Here is a 20,528-nt window from a genome sequence, read left to right as displayed (position 1 = left end):
CGCAACTATTATGATGATACCATGCCAAATTTGTAACAGACGAACATGCTACCATTGTCCGTTTTGTACATGCACATGCTATATGGGTGAAATTATGATACCATCCCAACTTTCAACTTTTTTCAGAGTTCATTTGAAATGCTTTCATGTCTTATGGTTTGAAACTTTGATATTTCGAAAGTGATTGTCCATTTTGTACACGAAGTGCATCAAGTTTTTGTCGTAACCCTCTCTACTTTTTGGAACATGCTATGTGGGTGAAATGATGATACCATGCCAACTTTCAACCTTTTCAGAGTTCATTTTGAAATGCTTTCCAATTTCAGAGTCATTTAGCTCAAACAATGAATTAATAGCAAACAGAATAAACTATAAAACTTTTATGAAAATAAAAACAATCAATTAAAATATTATGTTATGATCAACTAAAATAAAACTATAATATTCTTCAATAGCAAAAAGAATATAATTTTTGTGACCTAAAATCAAACTATAAGTATTTAATTGTAAGTATAAATAAAAAATAAATAGCAAAGAAGAAAAAAATTCTAATTTTATAGTAAAGTTATTAATAAACTAGTGATTCACACAAATTTTTAAAAATTCAAATTTGAACTATTTAAAATTTAAAACTAATGGCACTAACAGAAAGTTTATAATTTTTGTGACCTAAAAGCAAAAAGAAATCACTAAAAAACTGTAAGTATTTAGTTGTAAGTAGAAATAAAAAATAAATAGAAAAAAAATTCTATTTTTATAGTAAAGTTATTCATAAACTAGTGATTCACACAAATTTTTAAAAATTCAAATTTAAACTATTTAAAATTTAAAACTAATGGCACTAACAGGAAGTTTATAATTTTTGTGACCTAAAAGCAAAAAGAAATCACTAAAAAACTATAAGTATTTAGTTGTAAGTAGAAATAAAAAATAAATAGAAAAAAAATTCTATTTTTATAGTAAAGTTATTCATAAACTAGTGATTCACACAAATTTTTAAAAATTCAAATTTAAACTATTTAAAATTTAAAACTAATGGCACTAACAGAAAGTTTATAATTTTTGTGACCTAAAAGCAAAAAGAAATCACTAAAAAACTGTAAGTATTTAGTTTTAAGTAGAAATAAAAAAAATAAAAAACCAAAAAAATATAGAAATAAAAAAGAAAAAACCAAAAAAAATGCCTCCTACTGGGCCTCCACGGCCTGAATACGACTAGAAACCCTACATGGGCCAGGATTCAGGCCCGCAGAAGGCCTAATAGGCCCACAGGCAGTAGCAAGTTTAGGCCCGAAAGCCTGCATTAGAGAGGAGCTCGAATGGGTAGGAACACCAGCGCTTATAAACCAGTGCCGGCGCCCTTCAGCTAGCGATGTGGGACTAAACTTTTGGGCTCGGGGCAGCAAAGGCCATTGGTCCCGGTTGGTGGCACCAACCGGGACTAAAGGGGGCATTGGTCCCGGTTCGTGGCACCAACCGTGACCAATGCCCCCCTTTAGTCCCGGTTGGTTCCACCAACCGGGACCAAAGGCCGCCGCTTCCCGCCCTTTGGGCTGCTGAAAATTGGCCTTTGGTCCCGGTTCGTGGCACCAACCGGGACTAAAGGGGGCATTAGTCCCGGTTTGTGCCACCAACCTGGACCAATGCTCCGTCTATATAAGCCACACTTGTGAAAATTTTGGTTCAGTTTCTTCGATCCCGCCCCGACGTCGCCACCAGGCTGCCCCTGTGCTCGCCTCGCCGTCGCCGCCGTTGCCCCTGCCCCGCCCCCGAGCGCGCCCTGCCTCGCCGTCGTCGCCGGCCGCCCGTCCACCGCCCCCGAACACCCCCTGCGCCGCCGAGCCCATCCGCCGCCCCAAGCACCCCCTGCGCCCCCGAGCCCGTCCGCCGCCGCCGAGCGCGCCCCGCCGTCGCCCTCGCCCTCGCCGACCCCGAGCCCGTCCTCGTCGCCGTCGCCCCCGACGCCGGCCGCCCGCGTCTCCTCCCCGATCCCTCCGGGAGAGGTAGCTACCGCCCCATCCTCCCCCCTTCCTTCCTTCACTGCTCCTTAATTTGCAAAATATTGATATGATGTAGATGTATGTATGTATGTATGAGTTGGGGAGAAAGTTTATAATTTTTGTTCATATATACTGTACATGTATGTATGATGAATTTTGATATTTTTTTTGTTCATATATAATGTAGATGTATATGTATGTATGGAATGATATCGATGGATGTATGTATATAGAACATTCGTAGAAAAAAATGTCCCCCTCCGGTTCACTCGGGAACACTAACTATCTTGAAGAAAAAAATGTTATCGGGGTCGAGGGTCGTCGAACATGAGAGGAAGAAGAGGATAAAAAAGAAGAGGAAGAAGAAAAAAAAGAGGAGAAGAAAGAATAGAGGAGCTTCTCCTCTATTCTTTCTTCTCCTCTTTTTTTTCTTCTTCTTCATCTTTTTTTTATCGGGAGGGGTCGACGGTCGCCTAGGGGTCGAGGGTGGGGGGGGGGGTCGAGAACGCCGGACATTCATGAGAGAGGCGAGGAAGAAGGGGAAGAAGAGGGAGAAGAAGAGGAGAGGAAGAAGAGGAAGTCTTATCCTCTATTCTTTCTTCTCTTCTTTTTTCTTCTTCTTCTTCCTCTTTATTTTATCGGGAACGAGGGTCGTCGAGAGGTCGAGGAGCGGTAGAGGAGAAACCCTAAATAGAAAGTATCGTCGGTGTGAGATACATGTACCGTCGGTGTCGGACACTACACCCACATCCCACAAGTGGCGTGGGCTTCGACGCCCACGTCACTTGTGGGACGTGGATGTAGTGTCTGACACCGAAGGCCACATGTATCTCACACCCACGATACTTGCTAGCTATTTAGGGTTTCCTCTACCGAAAAGAAGAGGAGAAATAAATAAGAAGAAGAAAAAAGAAGAAAAAGAAGAGGAGAATAAGAAAGGAATAGAGGAGAAAAGAGAAAATAGAATATATATTCTATTTTTCTCTTTTCTCCTCTATTCCTTTCTTCTTCTCCTCTTTTTTTTTCTTCTTTTTTTTCTTCGACACGTGGGGGGGGGGCGGTCGAGAACGCCGGACATTCATGAGAGAGGCGAGGAAGAAGGGGAAGAAGAGGGAGAAGAAGAGGAGAGGAAGAAGAGGAAGTCTTCTCCTCTATTCTTTCTTCTCTTTTTTCTTCTTCTTCTTCTTCCTCTTTATTTTATCGGGAATGAGGGTCGTCGAGAGGTCGAGGAGCGGTAGAGGAGAAACCCTAAATAGAAAGTATCGTCGGTGTGAGATACATGTACCGTCGGTGTCGGACACTACACCCACATCCCACAAGTGGCGCGGGCTTCGACGCCCACGTCACTTGTGGGACGTGGATGTAGTGTCCGACACCGAATGCCACATGTATCTCACACCCACGATACTTGCTAGCTATTTAGGGTTTCCTCTACCGAAAAGAAGAGGAGAAATAAATAAGAAGAAGAAAAAAGAAGAAAAAGAAGAGGAGAAGAAGAAAGGAATAGTGGAGAAGAAGAGAAAATAGCCGGAAGAAGAAAATAGCCGGTGTGAGATCCATGCCTTCGTCATTAGCCGAAAAAAGAAGAAAATAGCCGGTGTGAGATCCTCTTCTCCTCTTTTTTTTTTCTTCTTTTCTTCTTCTTCTTCTTCTTCTTCTTCTTCTTCTTATTCTTATTCTTATTAGCCGGAAGTAGAGAGAGGTTTCCTAGTGTCAAAGTATTAAAGAAATCCATGCCTTCGTCATTAGCCGGAAGTAACCAGGGCATGTTGGTACGAAGTTCTGCAAAGTTGTTCTGGAATGGAGTCCCGGATAGAATAATCCGCCTTTTGGTACGAATTCAGCAAAGGCCTTCCAAATAGCGATATTCCGAAGGCTCTTGCTGAACTTTGTACGAAAAAGCGAATTATCCTATCTGGGACTCCGTTCCAGAACAACTTTGAAGAGCTTTGTACCATCATGCACATGTTACTTTCGCCTAATGATGAAGACATGGTTTTGTTGAATCCCTTGACACTAGGCAACCTCCCGACCCCTCAGCGATCCTATCGAACATGAGAGGAAGAAGAGGATAAAAAAAGAAGAGGAAGAAGAAAAAAAAGAGGAGAAGAAAGAATAGAGGAGATCTTCTCCTCTATTATTTCTTCTCCTCTTATTTTTCTTCTTCTTCCTCTTTTTTTATCGGGAACGAGGGTCGTCGAGGGACATAGATGTAGTGTCGTCGTTGTCGATATATACCCCCTCCCGATAGCTTACTATGATTAGGTAGCTAGTTCTACGTTTGGCACTAATATATCCATCTGTCATGTTTGAATAATAATTGCCATGTTGTAAATATTTGTAGAAACTATGGACACCGCCCTAGACGAAGCAACAAAAGAAGCGTTGTTGAGGGACATAATCGCAGAAGGAAGTGATGCCATCTCGTTGTTTCTCAATGAAACCGATGGTTTGGAAGGAGAGGGTGAACAAGCTGGCTACGGTGACCTAATGCCGGTGCAAGAAGAAGAACATGAGGACGGCTCCGGTGACCCAATGCCGGTGCAAGAAGGAGACCATGATGACGGCTCCGGTGACCGAACCGAGTCCGGCCAGGTATATATATTAGTTAAGCCTATGCTGACTAGCTGATTGATGCATTCATTGTTTTGGTATGTACAAATATTAATTAAGTCTTTGTTCTTTTTTCTAGCCCTCCGAATCAAGCACAACTTCGGTAAAGAGACGAGGCCCGAAGAAAAAGTTGAGCTCGGATGAAAAGTTTGAGATCATAGCAATCGCGCCCGACGGCCAACCTATTGAACCCCTCCGGACAAAGAGCGCATTTGTTGCTCAGTGCGGGGTTCTGGTTAGGGACAAGATCCAGATAAGCATCCAGCAATGGTTTAAGGCGGCTACAGAAGACCCTGAGGTGTCTTATGTCAATGATATGCAGAAAAATGATCTTTGGACTGAGCTGAAGTCAAATTTCACCCTACCGCCTGAGGATAATCCAGAGAACCCAGTTAAAGAGAAATTAATCAAGTCTTTTGCTCTGAAGAGGATGGCAGAACTATTCAGGAGGTGGAAGAAAGAGCTGAATAAGTTTGTCGAAAAAAATGAGACACCAGAATTCAAGGGCAGATATGAGAAGATCAGAGATCACTGGCCCGCATTTGTGGCCCACAAGACATCAGAAAAGAGTAAGAAGATGTCGGCGACAAACAAGCAAAATGCTGCGAAGAAGAAGCTTCACCATCGCACGGGGTCAGGTGGCTACCTCATAGCCCGGCCTAAGTGGTCCAAGACTGAGAATGATCTGGTTCATAAAGGGATCAAACCAGAGACAATTAACTGGCCAGACCGTTGCCGGACTTGGTTCTTCGGGGCTAGCGGAACATTGGACCCTGTAACAGGGAAGTGCATTTGGACGAACGATCAAATGGACATACCAGTCAGTAAGCTTAAGCAGTATATCGAAGCAGCGCAGGAAGGGACGTTCTTTCCAGACAGACAGAACGACGAGCTCACAATGGCCCTCGGGAATCCTGAGCACCCTGGACGGACACGAGGCACGCCAGGCTCCATTCCGTGGAAGGTTGGGTTTCCGGACGCAGGCGGTTACCAATCCCATGAGAGGAGGAAAAAAGTGCAGCAGACCCAAATACAGGCGCTGCAAGCAAGGGTAGACGCGATAGAGGAACGAGAAGCAAATCGCAGCAAACGTACTGCCGAAGCCTCCCCCGAAGCTACCCCGCCATCTCAGCGCAGAAGCAGCGTGGCTTCCACCGAGCTGCTTCAGCTGGAGCATGCCTTGACGGCTCCTGCCAGCTATCCCGTGGATGCTATAACGGAGTCTCAAAATTGCCACCTTATGACGCAATGGATGAATTTGAAGGTCAAGGCGGCTGTTGGCTCTATTGCACGTCCTGAACCTAGCGCAACTTTTCACTGTCGGCCGATTCCAGAAGGATATGCTAGGGTGATGGTAGACGAAATAACGGAGGGATTTAAGGAGCTCGAGCTTGACCACCCTACCAGTGAAGGGGAGACTCGGCTGGGTTCTGCTCTGAAGACTCCATGCCTATGGCGGAAGGAGCTCATCAACTTTCCGAACTGGACGCCACCGCCTCCTCCTCCTCCTCCGGCGAGTCAGGGCACTCCGCCTCCACCGCCTCCTCCTCCGGCGAGTGACGATCAGGGCCCTCGGCTGGCTCCTTCTCCGGCGCGTGGCGGCACTCCGCCTCCTTCTCCGCCTGCGCCGACGTGCCCGAGCAGCCAGCCTCCTCCTTCTCCGCCTCGTCAGCAAGGGCGGAAGAGACCTACCGCCGCTCCAGCTGCTCCGGCGCGTCGTAGTCCTTCTCCTCCGCCGCTTAAGCAAGTAAAGAAGACAACCGCTCCGTCTGCTCGGTCGGCGTCTAGCAGTACAACCAGAGGCGGGAGGACATACAGATTCGGTCCTTCTCTGAAGACTCCAGAGAAGTTACCATATGAGAGGACCCTGGAGGAGAACGCCGAGATCGCGCGATAAGAAGTGAGGAACTTCTTTGAAGGGGTGAAAGCAAAGAAACATCCACCTCCGGAGGAGAAGGTAGATCGGGTGAAAGTGAAGCGCACTCTGGCTGCCCTGACAAAACCACCGAAGTCTGATCCGCCGAAAGGAAACTATGACCGCATTATTGGAAAGGAATTTGCCGAAGCGGAGCGGTCGGGAAGTACTGTCAGTGATCAAAGGCTGAAAGAACGACGAGATGGGAAACAAATTGCCCAGCTCGGCGAACAAGCGAAGCAATCGTGCCCCCGCTCAAGGTGCCTAGCCACAACGTCGATAATGATCCGAGGATGGTGCCCGGTTATAGCAATCTTGCAGATTAACTGCCCGACGAAGTACATTATGAACCCATGGAGGTGCAAATACAAAGATACGAGTACGGGAAGCCTCTCGTCAAAGATGAAAGATCTCTATCAACGATGATGCGAAGATTGCATGATTGGTACTTGAAAATCTGCAGAGACTCTGGGGGGAGGAGTACTTTGTATGTGAAAGTTAAAAAGGAGCATGACCTCGTTGGAATTGATCTGTTGCCTATTCCATTTGAGGAGTTCTATCAGTTTTTCAATCAATTGGCCCTCGATAAAACAACGGTCGCCTGCTACTGTCTGTAAGTAGTACTACTTCTGTCATTAAGTTTCTCTATATAGCTTAGCTCTTTCATTTCATGTATTTATAATCATCCTCACTATATTATGCAGATTGAAGATCGCTGAATTGAAGAAAAGACAAGTCGGTGATATTGGGTTCATTAACACATATCTCATAGATGCAACTCAGGTTAAACTTCATGCCGCAGCTACCAAGGCCAACTTGCTACGATCGTTTGTAATAAATCAAAACAAAGATATAATACTCTTTCCTTACAACTTCAGGTGAGTGTTACTGTCTTGTGCGTATTCGGTTTCCCTTATATATTAGTCAAGGTTATAGTAATGTAATTCATGAGTTATGCATGTGTGTGCAGTTTCCACTATATTCTCCTAGAGATTAAGCTTGAGCAGGGAGTAGTAACCATCTTGGACTCTAAACGAAAAGATCCCAAGGAGTATGCGGACATGACTGAAATCCTCAAGAAGTAAGTTAAATCGATCATTATCCACCATATCAGCAACTTTGTTCATTTCCTGATATCAAGTAATTGTTTTCTTTGTCCGGCAGGGTTTGGAGAAAATTCACCAAAACAGTTCCGGGACTGCCGAAGGAGCTGGAATTTAGACACCCGAAAGTAAGTACTATAGTAGCATGTTCCGCGCATCTCCTAGTGATTCAAGCTCTAGTTTCATCAATACAATTTAGCATTCTTGCTTATCAGTTTGATTGACCTCTATTTCTTGTAAAGTGGTTGTGGCAGGAACAAGGGAATGATTTCTGTGGATACTACATCTGCGAGTCCATCCGCCACATGACCTGTGAGCGGGGCGGGTACTCTAACGAACAATATGAAGTACGTAAATAACGACATTCACAATTTTATTTTATTACCATCATTTGTGTTGAGTTTCATTCATTTATATATATATATGTATTGACCCCCTTCTTCAAATTAGATGTTTCGGAAGCGGGATGAACTCCTAGCACCAGCTCGCATGCGAGCAATTCAAGAGGAATTGGCGGCATTCTTTCTTGACCACGTGATCCCTGAAGACGGAGAATTCTATGTGGACCCTGAGTCCGTATGATTATATTTGTAAGAGATAATTATTGTATATATGTAGCCGGTAGTGTCAGATAGATATACGAGAACTTGTTGTTCGACCAATCTCTCGGAGGAGAGGTGGTCGATATCACTTCTCTCTGTATATATGCATATATGTTCATGACGATCTTCTGTTTCCTTCGTTTGCTTACTAGCTAGCTAGCGTGTCTAGTCCTCTCTATATACGTATGTATAGTACGTAGCGTCGACCAAGCACGGACATAACAGAGGACACTTCTCTTTATTAATTATAACTAGCTAACATAATATATGAAACACCTAAATTAACCCCCCAAAACCCCCAACCCCCCCTTTCAAAATAAAACAAAAACCCCAGCCACAGAAGTGCTGACGCGTGGATGCCTATTGGTCCCGGTTGGTGCCACCAACCGGGACCAAAGGGTCTCCTGACTGGGCTCTGCGCACTGCCCACGTGGAGGGCCTTTAGTCCCAGTTCTGGATTGAACCGGGACTAAAGGGGGGAGGTATTAGTACCGACACTTTAGTCCCGGTTCCGGAACCGGGACTAAAGGCCCTTACGAACCGGGACTATAGGCCCTTTTTCTACCAGTGTAATGTCATGCCACCAAGATGACGTGCAAAAAATTTGGCATGTTTGACGAAAGTTTGGACACACATCCCTCACAAACCGGAGCAACTCACTAGAAGGCTCGTGGTTCCGAGAGGGAACAATGCATGTTTGATGACAAACGGGAGATAGCTTCCTCTTACGACCTTCATTTTTTTCTATGTTTAACGTGCACTACTACAACTGTAATGTGAAATTTTGGAAAATTCTAGGGGTCATTTGACCTTTTAAAGACATTTAAGTGATTTTCTAGCCATTTAATTCAAATTTGAACTACATCTACATGCAACGCCTAACCATAACGGTTTGACAAATTATATTTGTGTACTTCTATGCGAGTTAATTCCATGTGCAGTAAATTAGAAGGAACTTTCAAACTTATTTATCTCACGACATGGACACATGCATATGTATGCATGGAGTGACATGACATTTTAATTCCAAAAAATCAAAAAAAATCAGAAACACATGAAACTATGGTTGATGTAATATCATGCCACCAAGATTATGTGGTAAAAAAATTGGCACGTTTGACGAAAGTTTGGACACACACCCCTCACAAACCGGAGCAACTCACTAGAAGGCTCGTGGTTCTGAGAGGAAACAATGCATGTTTGATGACAAACGGGAGATAGCTTCCTCTTACGGCCTTCAATTTTTTTCTATGTCTAACGTGCACTACTACAACTGTAATGTGAATTTTTTGAAAATTCTAGGGGTCATTTGACCTTTTGAAGACATTTATGTGATTTTCTAGCCATTTAATGACCGTAATTCAAATTTAAACTACATCTACATGCAACGCCTAACCAAAACGGATTGAAAAATCATATATGTGTACTTGTGTGCAAGTTAATTTCTTATGCAGTAAATTAGAAGAAATTTTCAAACATATTAGTCTCACGACATGGACACATGCATACGTATGCATGGAGTGACATGACATTTTAATTCCAAAAAATAAAAAAATGATCAGAAAAATATGAAACCTTGGTTGATTTAATATAAAGCCAGCATGTGATAAAAAAATTGGCCTATTTGACGAAAGTTTGGACACACATCCCTCACAAACCAGAGCAACTCATTAGAAGGTTCGTGGTTCCGAGAGGGAACAATGCATTTTGATAACGAACGGGAGATAGCTTCCTCTTACAGCCTTCAATTTTTTTCTACGTCTAACATGCACTAATACAACTGTCATGTGAAATTTTTGAAAATTTTAGGGGTCATTTGACCTTTTAAAGACATTTAAGGGATTTTATAGTCATTTAATGACCGTAATTCAAATTTGAACACATCTACATGCAACGCCTAACCATAACTATTTGAAAAATGATATTATTGTGTACTTTGTGTGCGACTTAATTCCATGTGCAGTAAATTAGAATGAATTTTGAAACATATTGGTCTCAAGGCATGGGCACACATGCATGGAGTGCCATGACATTTTATTTTTTAAAAATAAAAAAATTATCAGAAAAACATGAAACCTTGCTTGATTTAATGTCATGCCACCAATATGATGTGGTTAAAAAATTGGTCTGTTTGATGGAAGTTTGGACACACCCCTCACAAATCGGAGCAACTCACTAGAAGGTTTGTGGTTCCGAGAGGGAACAATGCATGGTTGATGAGGAACGGGAGATAGCTTCCTCTTACGGCCTTCAATTTTTTTCTACGCCTAACGTGCACTAATACAACTGTCATTTGAATTTTTTTAAAATTTCAGGGATCATTTGACCTTTTAAAGACATTTAAGTTATTTTCTAGCCATTTAATGACCGTAATGCAAATTTGAACTACATCTACATGCAACGCCTAACCATAACGGTTTGAATAATCATATTTTTGTGTACTTGTGTGTGAGTTAATTCCATGTGTAGTAAATTAGAATGAATTTTCAAACAAATTGGTCTCAAGGCATGGGCACACATGCATGGAGTGCCATGGCATTTTAATTCCAAAAAATTAAAGAATGATCAGAAAAACATGAAACCTTGCTTGATTTAATGTCATGCCACCAAGATGATGTGGTAAAAAAATTGGCCTGTTTGACGAAAGTTTGGACACACACCCCTCACAAACCGGAGCAACTCACTAGAAGGTTCGTTGTTCTAAGAGGAAACAATGCATGTTTGATGATGAATGGGAGATAGCTTCCTCTTACGGTCTTCAATTTTTTTCTATGTTTAACGTGCACTAATACAACTGTCATGTGAAATTTTTGAAAATTTCAGGGGTCATTTGACCTTTTAAAGTAGTGATTTTATAGCTATTTAATGACTGTAATTCAAATTTGAACTGCATCTACATGCAATGCCTAACCATAACGGTTTGAAAAATCATATTTTTGTGTACTTGTGTGCAAGTTAATTCCATGTGCAGTAAATTAGAATGAATTTTCAAACATATTGGTCTCAAGGCATGGGCACACATGTATGGAGTGCCATGGCATTTTAATTCCAAAAAATTAAAAAATGATCAGAAAAACATGAAATCTTGCTTGATTTAATGTCATGCCACCAAGATGATGTGGTAAAAAAATTGACATGTTTGATGAAAGTTTGGACACACACCCCTCACAAATCGGAGAAACTCACTAGAAGGTTCATGGTTCCGAGAGGGAACAATGCATGTTTGATGACGAATGGGAGATAGCTTCCTCTTACAGCCTTCAATTTTTTTCTACGTATAACGTGCACTAATACAACAGTCATGTGAAAATTTGGATAATTTCAGGGGTCATTTCACCTTTTAAAGACATTTAAGTGATTTTCTAACCATTTAACGACCGTAATTCAAATTTGAACTACATCTACATGCAACGCCTAACCATAACGGTTTGAAAAATCATATTTTTGTGTACTTGTGTGCGAGTTAAAAAATCATCAGACGATGTAAATATCTGGTGTTCAAAAAGAAAATGTAAAGACCTGGCAAGACAACCGGCCCCCAAACGATTGGCACTCTATCTCGCGGCTCGAGGTTTGGTAGGTGAGTAACGGGGATCATTAATCAGACATGGTTCTGCATTGGAAACCGTCAGCTATTATGTTCACACACAGATTTTGGCTATTATGTTCGCACATGGATTTTTCTGCGGGAATCGTGTGTAATTCAAACTATAGTACTCGTAAATTCTGGCGACCGGCGTGTGTATTTTCCCCATCGATCTAGATTTCGGTCACCAATAAATACTACCTTGCTCACGTTGTCCCGCCTGCATTCTCATCTACATCCTCCCCTCGCTCACCCTCTCTCTCTCTCTCTCTCTCTCAAATCTCTGCCATGGCGCTGCCGGTCTGCCCATGCGTCGACGAGGAGTCGCCGCCCCCCGAGGACTCTCACTCGATTAGCAGCGACGAGGACCCCTACGAGCCGCCTGATGAGGTTTCGCCGGACCCCCAACTTTGGATTGATTTCAGGGCCAGTAAAATCTTTGTCTGTGGAAGTCGCTACCGCCGGCTGAGAAAGCCAGGCAAGTGGTGTTCAAGAAGGAGATGTCGGAGGAGGAAGCCAGGTACTAGGCGGCCAGTGAAGCCCGTGATGCCGCCTGGAAAAAGGATGCGGCGGAGCTTTGGGGGCGGGCGCGTCGTCGTGTCGAGGAGGTGTACGAAGACGGGTACTTCGCGAGGAAGGTCATAGGCGTTGGGCGCCTCGTCGCTGCGTGGAGGTGGGCCGATAAGCTCCAGTGTGCAACCGACGAGGAGCTCCGGTGGGCGCCCAACAAAATGACAAGATCGGCCGCGCGCGTCCGCCAGCAAGAGGCAGATCGGTACGTCAAGCGCTGCGATGCGGAGGAGGCAGAGTACTGCCTCCGCACTGGGAAGACGCCGCGCACCAGGGAGCTGCTGGCGAGGGGCCGCCAGAATACTGGCCCCAGGAGGGATTATTAGTTTTAATATTGTTCATTTTTAATTTTATGCATTAACCTAGTAGTTAAGTATCATCACGTATATGTGACGATATTATATATATATATTATGAATTCCACTTTCTATCTGTTTTTGTATACTAATTTGAATCTAGCTATTATCATCCACATATATAGAATGAAAAGCATATACACACACACATTGAAACAGAACATATAAGAATAGAAAATAGAGTACACACATTGAAACAGAGCAATAAACAGGGTAATACTATGATTGCTGTGAATACATAACTGTCCACGTCAAAATAACTTTTCAAAATAAAACGCATCCATGAGACCAGGACAGCAGCCCTTGCCTACGGTAGCTCTTGGCTCTGCCTGAACTGATGCAGGCGTTCGTCCAAGCGTTCGACACGCTCGCGGTACATCTGGAGCGCGATCTCGAGCTTCAAGTTGGCTATTTTATCGGAGATCACCAGCTCGAGGATAAGATGGCCATGTTCCTCTACTGCACCCAGGTGGACACCTGGGCCAAGGAGGCGGTCGAGCCTACGGACCAGCGCGTTGGCATGCAGCAGGCCACGGACAAGGCGAACGGCGGTACCGATGCCAACGGCACGGCGGCGTCCGATGCAAGTACGGCGCGGCCGGCCTCTAGTGCAAGTACAACGTTGAGGGCCTTTGCCCACTCCTGGCGAGGAATGGGGGTACTGACCGAACATGTACCCAGCTGCGACACCGTCTCGACAGCAGGCAAGCGCTGATGGATCCACTCTTGCTGTGCGGCGCGTCACGCGTCTCGCTCTGCGACGCTCCAATGGTCTCGCCGTGCGGTGAGCCGCAGTCTATTGGCGCGGACGCACCTAGCTTGCTCTGCAGCACGCCATCGATCATATTATGCGGCGAACTGCAGCCTGTCGGCGCTGACATGCCTATCTTGATCCGCGGCGCTCAAGCGCCATGCACCAAAGGTCTGCTCAACCCTGGCGATGACGCGCATCACGACGTCATCCATCGCGTTGCTGGGGAGCGCCTCGGCCTCGACGGGCCGTGGCGCCTGCTCGTTTTTCTCGTCGACGAGGTTGATGGCAGAGGCGGCGCTTTGGTGGGTTGGCATGCTTGGAAAAGATGGATGTGCTATAGGTTGCACTTGTCGCCTCCGTGCGTCGCGCGCCGCCTATGCGCAATATCGCTGGGTGGCAGGAAACAGGTGAGGAAATGGCGAGAAACGATGCTGTGTTCATAAAATACCATCAATTAATGGAAACTTAGCATAGAAGGAACATCGAGCTAGCACAAGAAGGAGATGATGATCAGATGAATACGGACCACATTAGGGAACCGTTTCTGCTATTATCGGTATTCACACACATTTTTAATTACAGACCTGTTTGCCGTGTATCGTAAACATCTTATTATATTGAACCGTTTCTGCTCTCATGTCTCAACGCAAACAATTCATCCGAGTGAACCGCATGTCGTATATCGCACACAACTTTGATCTGTCTGACCGTTTCTTTTGTGTTGCCTAATCACAAACAGTTCATCCGAGTGAACCATATGCTGTATATCGCACACACCTTCATCTGGCTGCCCGTTTCTTTTATTCCTCCTCATCGCAAACAGTTAATCGAGCTGAACCATATGCCCTGCATTGCACACGCAACTAAAATCTGAACCGTGTTTGATGCATCCTCCATCGCAAATGGTTTGCACCTTTTTGATGGTTTTTTACACCACCGTTTGCAATTATGGCATCGCACACAGTTCCATCGAAGGGTCTCTGATCGTAGTGTCGCGTTAGCAGCATCCCGCAGTAGTGCTTCATCTCATAAAAAATATTTATAAGCATTAAAAAAATGCAACAAGCAGCCAACAAATCAATCTACAGTAGCAACAAGCAAGCATTGCGTTTATGGCAGTGGCAGTGCCCTGCCACTGGGGTTTGACTGTAGTACAGAGGCATAAATAGAAGCATATGAGCAGGATTGTGTGCCTAAAACCCTAGATATTGGGGGTAGACCCAATTAATTGAACTAAACAAAACCACTACATGATCATCATCACCTACATCAGATACCCAATTTTGAAAATCTAGGAGAAAATCAACGTAATGAGAGCACAAGTACACATGAACCATTGCCATTAGACCATGAAGAGCATAAGAAAGAGCAACAATACATCATCCGAAGCCATCCATATCAAGAAGAAAATAGTAGGAGTTTACCAGATGAGTAGTAGTTGATGGAGAGCAAAAGCACCACCGCAGATGGTGATGACGGCGGCAAGCATGATGATGGATGGCGAAGAGGGCAATGGGCATGACGGCGGACGGTGGCGTGCGCGATGGCAGTAGGAGAGGACGGTGGCAGGCGCGGCAATGAAGTGAGGGAAGATTGATGGGAATATGCTCTAGAGGCAATAATAAAATGGTTATTATTATATTTCCTAGATCATGATAAAGGTTTATTATTCATGCTAGAATTGTATTGACCGGAAACTTAAATACATGTTGATACGTCTCCAATGTATCTATAATATTTGATTGGTCCATGCTATTATATTATCAACCTTGGATGTTTTATATGCATTTATATGGTATTCTATATGATTTTTGGGACTAACCTATTAACCTAGAGCCCAGTGCCAGTTTCTGTTTTTTCCTTGTTTCTGAGTATCACAGAATAGGAAAACCAAACGGAGTCCAATTGACCTGAAATTTCATGGAGATCATTTTTGGACTAGAAGAAGCCCACGGAGTACGGAAGATGGGCCAGAAGAGTCCCAACGCCACCATGAGGGTGGGGGGCGCGCCCTACCCCCTAGGCACGCCCCCCTACCTCGTGGCCGCCTCGGAGACCCCCCTGACTTGTTCCCGACTCCAACACCTCTTATATAACCCCAAACTTCCAGAACGAAACCTAGATCGAGAGTTCCGCCGCTGCAAGCCTCCGTAGCCACCGAAAACCAATCTAGACCCGTTCCGGCACCCTGCCGGAGGGGGGGGATCCCTCTCCGGTGGCCATCTTCATCATCCCGACGCTCTCCATGACGAGGAGGGAGTAGTTCACCCTCAGGGCTGAGGGTATGTACCAGTAGCTATGTGTTTGATCTCTCTCTCTCTCATGTTCTTGATTCGCACGATCTTGATGTATCGCGAGCTTTGCTATTATAGTTGGAGCTTATGATGCTTCTTCCCCTCTACTCTCTTGTAATGGATTGAGTTTTCCCTTTGAAGTTATCTTATCGGATTGCGTCTTTAAGGGAGCTCGATCATGCACGAATCCCACACAGAAAGCTCAGCGAGGTTCTCTATTTATATAAGGGAGCTCGATGCAATTCTTGCATGGAGGAGAATCCTTTGCTGGAGGAGAAGGGGGTCATCGAGAGGATAGATTGGTTCCTGACCTTTACCTTGTCGATTGAAGGGGATGACAGATTATTGGTGGTCTCCTTTTTTACTGAATATTGATTGGTTTTTTAAACTATTCATAGATTGGAGATAAGGAGAGGGCTGGCGTATGGTATTATTATCCAGAGGCTAAGAATAGGTGTTGTTAGCTTAGATCCTACGCACAATTAGTCAATTTCTTTAAAGTTCATGGATTACATTTATTTTCCTCTTTTTGTTTTTTCGGAAGGAGACAGTTAGAGTTTACGTGTAGATAGAGTTTTTTCTTTAAAAATAGATATACATTACCTTGGATTGTTTTTTTTCATAATTGAGCAAACTTTCAAGCTAGAATAATAGGCTGATCTCCACCGTCATAACTCGGCCCCACCAGATTAACGGTTCATAATTACTGATTAACGTGGGAATTTTTAGGAAGTCAAGAATTAGTATAGGTATAGAATTCCTCACGTCCACGAATTTATTTCAGAATTTTTGGGGTTACAGAAGTATACGTTTGATACAGATTACTACAGATTATTCTGTTTTTACAGATTCTGTTTTCATTGTGTTGTTTGCTTATTTTGATGAATCTATGAGTAGTATCGGAGGGTATGAACCATAGAGAAGTTGGAATACAGTAGGTATTACACCAATATGAATTTAGAATGAGTTCACAATAGTACCTAAGTGGTGATTTATTTTCTTATACTAACGGAGCTTACGAGTTTTCTGTTAAGTTTTGTGTTGTGAAGTTTTCAAGTTTTGGGTAAAGATTCGATGGAATATGGAATAAGGAGTGGCAATAGCATAAGCTTGAGGATGCCCAAGGAACCCCAAGTTAATATTCAAGGACAACCAAGAGCCTAATCTTGGGGATGCCCCGGAAGGCATCCCCTATTTCGTCTTCGTTCATCGGTAACTTTACTTGTGGCTATATTTTTATTCACCACATGATATGTGTTTTGCTTGGAGCGTCATTTTATTATCTTCTGTTTTATTTGCTGTTTTAATAAAATACCAAGATCTGAAATTCTAAAATGTCAGAGAGTCTTCACATAGTTGCATAATCATTCGACTACTCATTGATCTTCACTTATATCTTTTGGAGTAGCTTGTCATTTGCTCTAGTGCTTCACTTATATCTTTTTAGAGCATGCGGTAGTTTTATTTTCAAGAAGTAGATGAACTCTCATGCTTCACTTTTATTATTTTGAGAGTCCTAAACACCATGGTAATTTGCTTGGGTTATAAAATTAGTCCTACTATGATGGGCATTCAAGATGGGTATAATAAAAACTATCATATAGAGTGCATTGAATACTATGAGAAGTTTGATACTTGATGATTGTTTTGAGATATGAAGATGGTGATATTAGAGTCATGCTAGTTGAGTAGTTGTGAATTTGAGAGGTACTTGTGTTAAACTTTGCGATTCCCGTAGTATGCGCGTATGGTGAACCGTTATGTGATGAAGTCAGAGCATGATTTATTTTTTGATTGTCTTCCTTGTGAGTGGCGGTCGGGGACGAGCGATGGTATTTTCCTACCAATATATCCCCCTAGGAGCATGCGCGTAGTACTTTGTTTCGATAACTAATAGATTTTTGCAATAAGTATGTGAGTTCTTTATGACTAATGTTGAGTCCATGGATTATACACACTCTCACCCTTCCACCATTGCTAGCCTCTCTAGTACCGCGCAACTTTCGCCGGTACCCTAAACCCACCATTTACCTTCCTCAAAACAGCCAGCAAACCTACCTATTATGGCATTTCCATAGCCATTCCGAGATATATTTCCATGCAACTTTTCACCATTCCGTTTATTATGACACGCTTCATCATTGTCATATTGCTTTGCATGATCATGTAGTTGACATCGTATTTGTGGCAAAGCCACCATTCATAATTCTTTCATACATGTCACTCATGAGTCATTGCACATCCCGGTACACCGCCGGAGGCATTCATATAGAGTCATATTTTGTTCTAGGTATCGAGTTGTAATTCTTGAGTTGTAAGTAAATAAAAGTGTGATGATCATCATTATTAGAGCATTGTCCTATGTGAGGAAAGGATGATGGAGACTATGATTCCCCCACAAGTTGGGATGAGACTCCGGACGAAAAATAAATAAAAAGAGAAAAAAGAGGCCATAAAAAAGGAGAAGGCCCAAAAAAACAAAAAAACAAAAATAATGAGAGAAAAAGAGAGAAGGGGCAATGCTACTATCCTTTTACCACGCTTGTGCTTCAAAGTAGCACCATGATCTTCATGATAGAGAGTCTCCTATGTTGTCACTTTCATATACTAGTGGGAATCTTTCATTATAGAACTTGGCTTGTATATTTCAATGACGGGCTTGCTCAAAGTGCCCTAGGTCTTCGTGAGCAAGCAAGTTGGATGCACACCCACTTAGTTTATTTTTGAGCTTTCATACACTTAGAGCTCTAGTGCATCCGTTGCATGGAAATTCCTACTCACTCACATTGATATCTATTGATGGGCATCTCCATAGCCCGTTGATACGCCTAGTTGATGTGAGACTATCTTCTCCTTTTTGTCTTCTCCACAACCACCATTCTATTCCACCTATAGTGCTATGTCCATAGCTCACGCTCATGTATTGTGTGAAGATTGAAAAAGTTTGAGAACATCAGAAGTATGAAACAATTGCTTGGCTTGTCATCGGGGTTGTGCATGATTTAAATATTCTGTGTGATGAAGATAGAGCATAGCCAGACTATATGATTTTGTATGGATAGCTTTCTTTGGTCATGTTATTTTGCGAAGACATGATTACTTTGTTAGTATGCTTGAAGTATTATTATTTTTATGTCAATACTAAACTTTTGTCTTGAATCTTTCGGATCTGAATATTCTTGCCACAATAAAGAGAATTACATGGATAAATATGTTAGGTAGCATTCCACATCAAAAATTCTGTTTTTATCATTTACCTACTCAAGGACGAGCAGGAATTAAGCTTGGGGATGCTTGATACGTCTCCAACGTATCTATAATTTTTGATTGTTCCATGCTATTATATTACCAACCTTGGCTGTTTTATATGCATTTATATGGTATTTTATATGATTTTTTGGACTAACCTATTAACCTAGAGCCCAGTGCCAGTGCCAGTTTCTGTTTTTTCCTTGTTTTTGAGTATCGCAGAAAAGGAAAACCAAGCGGAGTCCAATTGACCTGAAAGTTCATGGAGATCATTTTTGGACCAGAAGAAGCCCACAGAGTACCGGAGATGGGCCAGAAGAGTCCCGAGGCCACCACGAGGGTGGGGGCGCGCCCTACCCCCCTAGGCGTGCCCCCCAACCTCGTGGCTGCCTCGGAGACCCCCCTGACTTGTTCCTGACTCCAACACCTCTTATATAACTCCAAACTTCCAGAAAGAAACCTAGATCGGGAGTTCCGCCGCCGCAAGCCTCCGTAGCCACCGAAAACCAATCTAGACCCGTTTCGGCACCCTTCTGGAGGGGGGGAATCCCTCTCTGGTGGCCATCTTCATCATCCCGACGCTCTCCATGACGAGGAGGGGGTAGTTCACACTTGGGGCTGAGAGTATGTACCAGTAGCTATTTGTTTGATCTCTCTCTCTCTCATGTTCTTGATTCGCACGATCTTGATGTATCGCAAGCTTTGCTATTATAGTTGGATCTTATGATGCTTCTTCCCCTCTACTCTCTTGTAATGGATTGAGTTTTCCCTTTGAAGTTATCTTATCGGATTGCGTCTTTAAGGATTTGAGAACACTTGATGTATGTCTTGCATGTGCTTATCTGTGGTGACAATAGGATATCACGTGATCCACTCGATGTATGTTTTGGTGATCAACTTGCGATTTTCGTGACCTCGTGAACTTATGCATAGGGGTTGGCACACGTTTTCGTCTTGACTCTCCGCTAGAAACTTTGGGGCACTCTTTGAAGTTCTTTGTGTTGGTTGAATAGATGAATATGAGATTGTGTGATGAATATCATATAATCATACCCACGGATACTTGAGGTGACATTGGAGTATCTAGGTGACATTAGGGTTTTGGTTGATTTGTGTCTTAAGGTGTAATTCTAGTATGAACTCTTGAATAGATCGATCATAAAGAATAACTTTGACATGGTTTCATACCCTACAATAATCTCTTCGTTTGTTCTCCGCTATCAGTGACTTTGGAGTCACTCTTTGTTGCATGTTGAGGGATTATTATATGACCGAATTATGTTATTATTGTTGAGAGAACTTGCACTAGTGAAAATATGAACCCTAGGCCTTGTTTCAAAGCATTGCAATACCATTCGTGCTCACTTTTATCATTAGTTACCTTGCTATTTTATATTTTCAGATTACAAAAACCTATATCTACCATCCATATTGCACTTGTATCACCATCTCTTCGCCGAACTAGTGCACCTATATAATTTACCAT

This window comes from Triticum urartu, chromosome 7A (assembly GCF_056163025.1).
Source record: "Triticum urartu cultivar PI428250 chromosome 7A, HENAU_Tu73, whole genome shotgun sequence".
NCBI lineage: Eukaryota > Viridiplantae > Streptophyta > Magnoliopsida > Poales > Poaceae > Triticum > Triticum urartu.
This window is presented reverse-complemented; position numbering follows the sequence as displayed.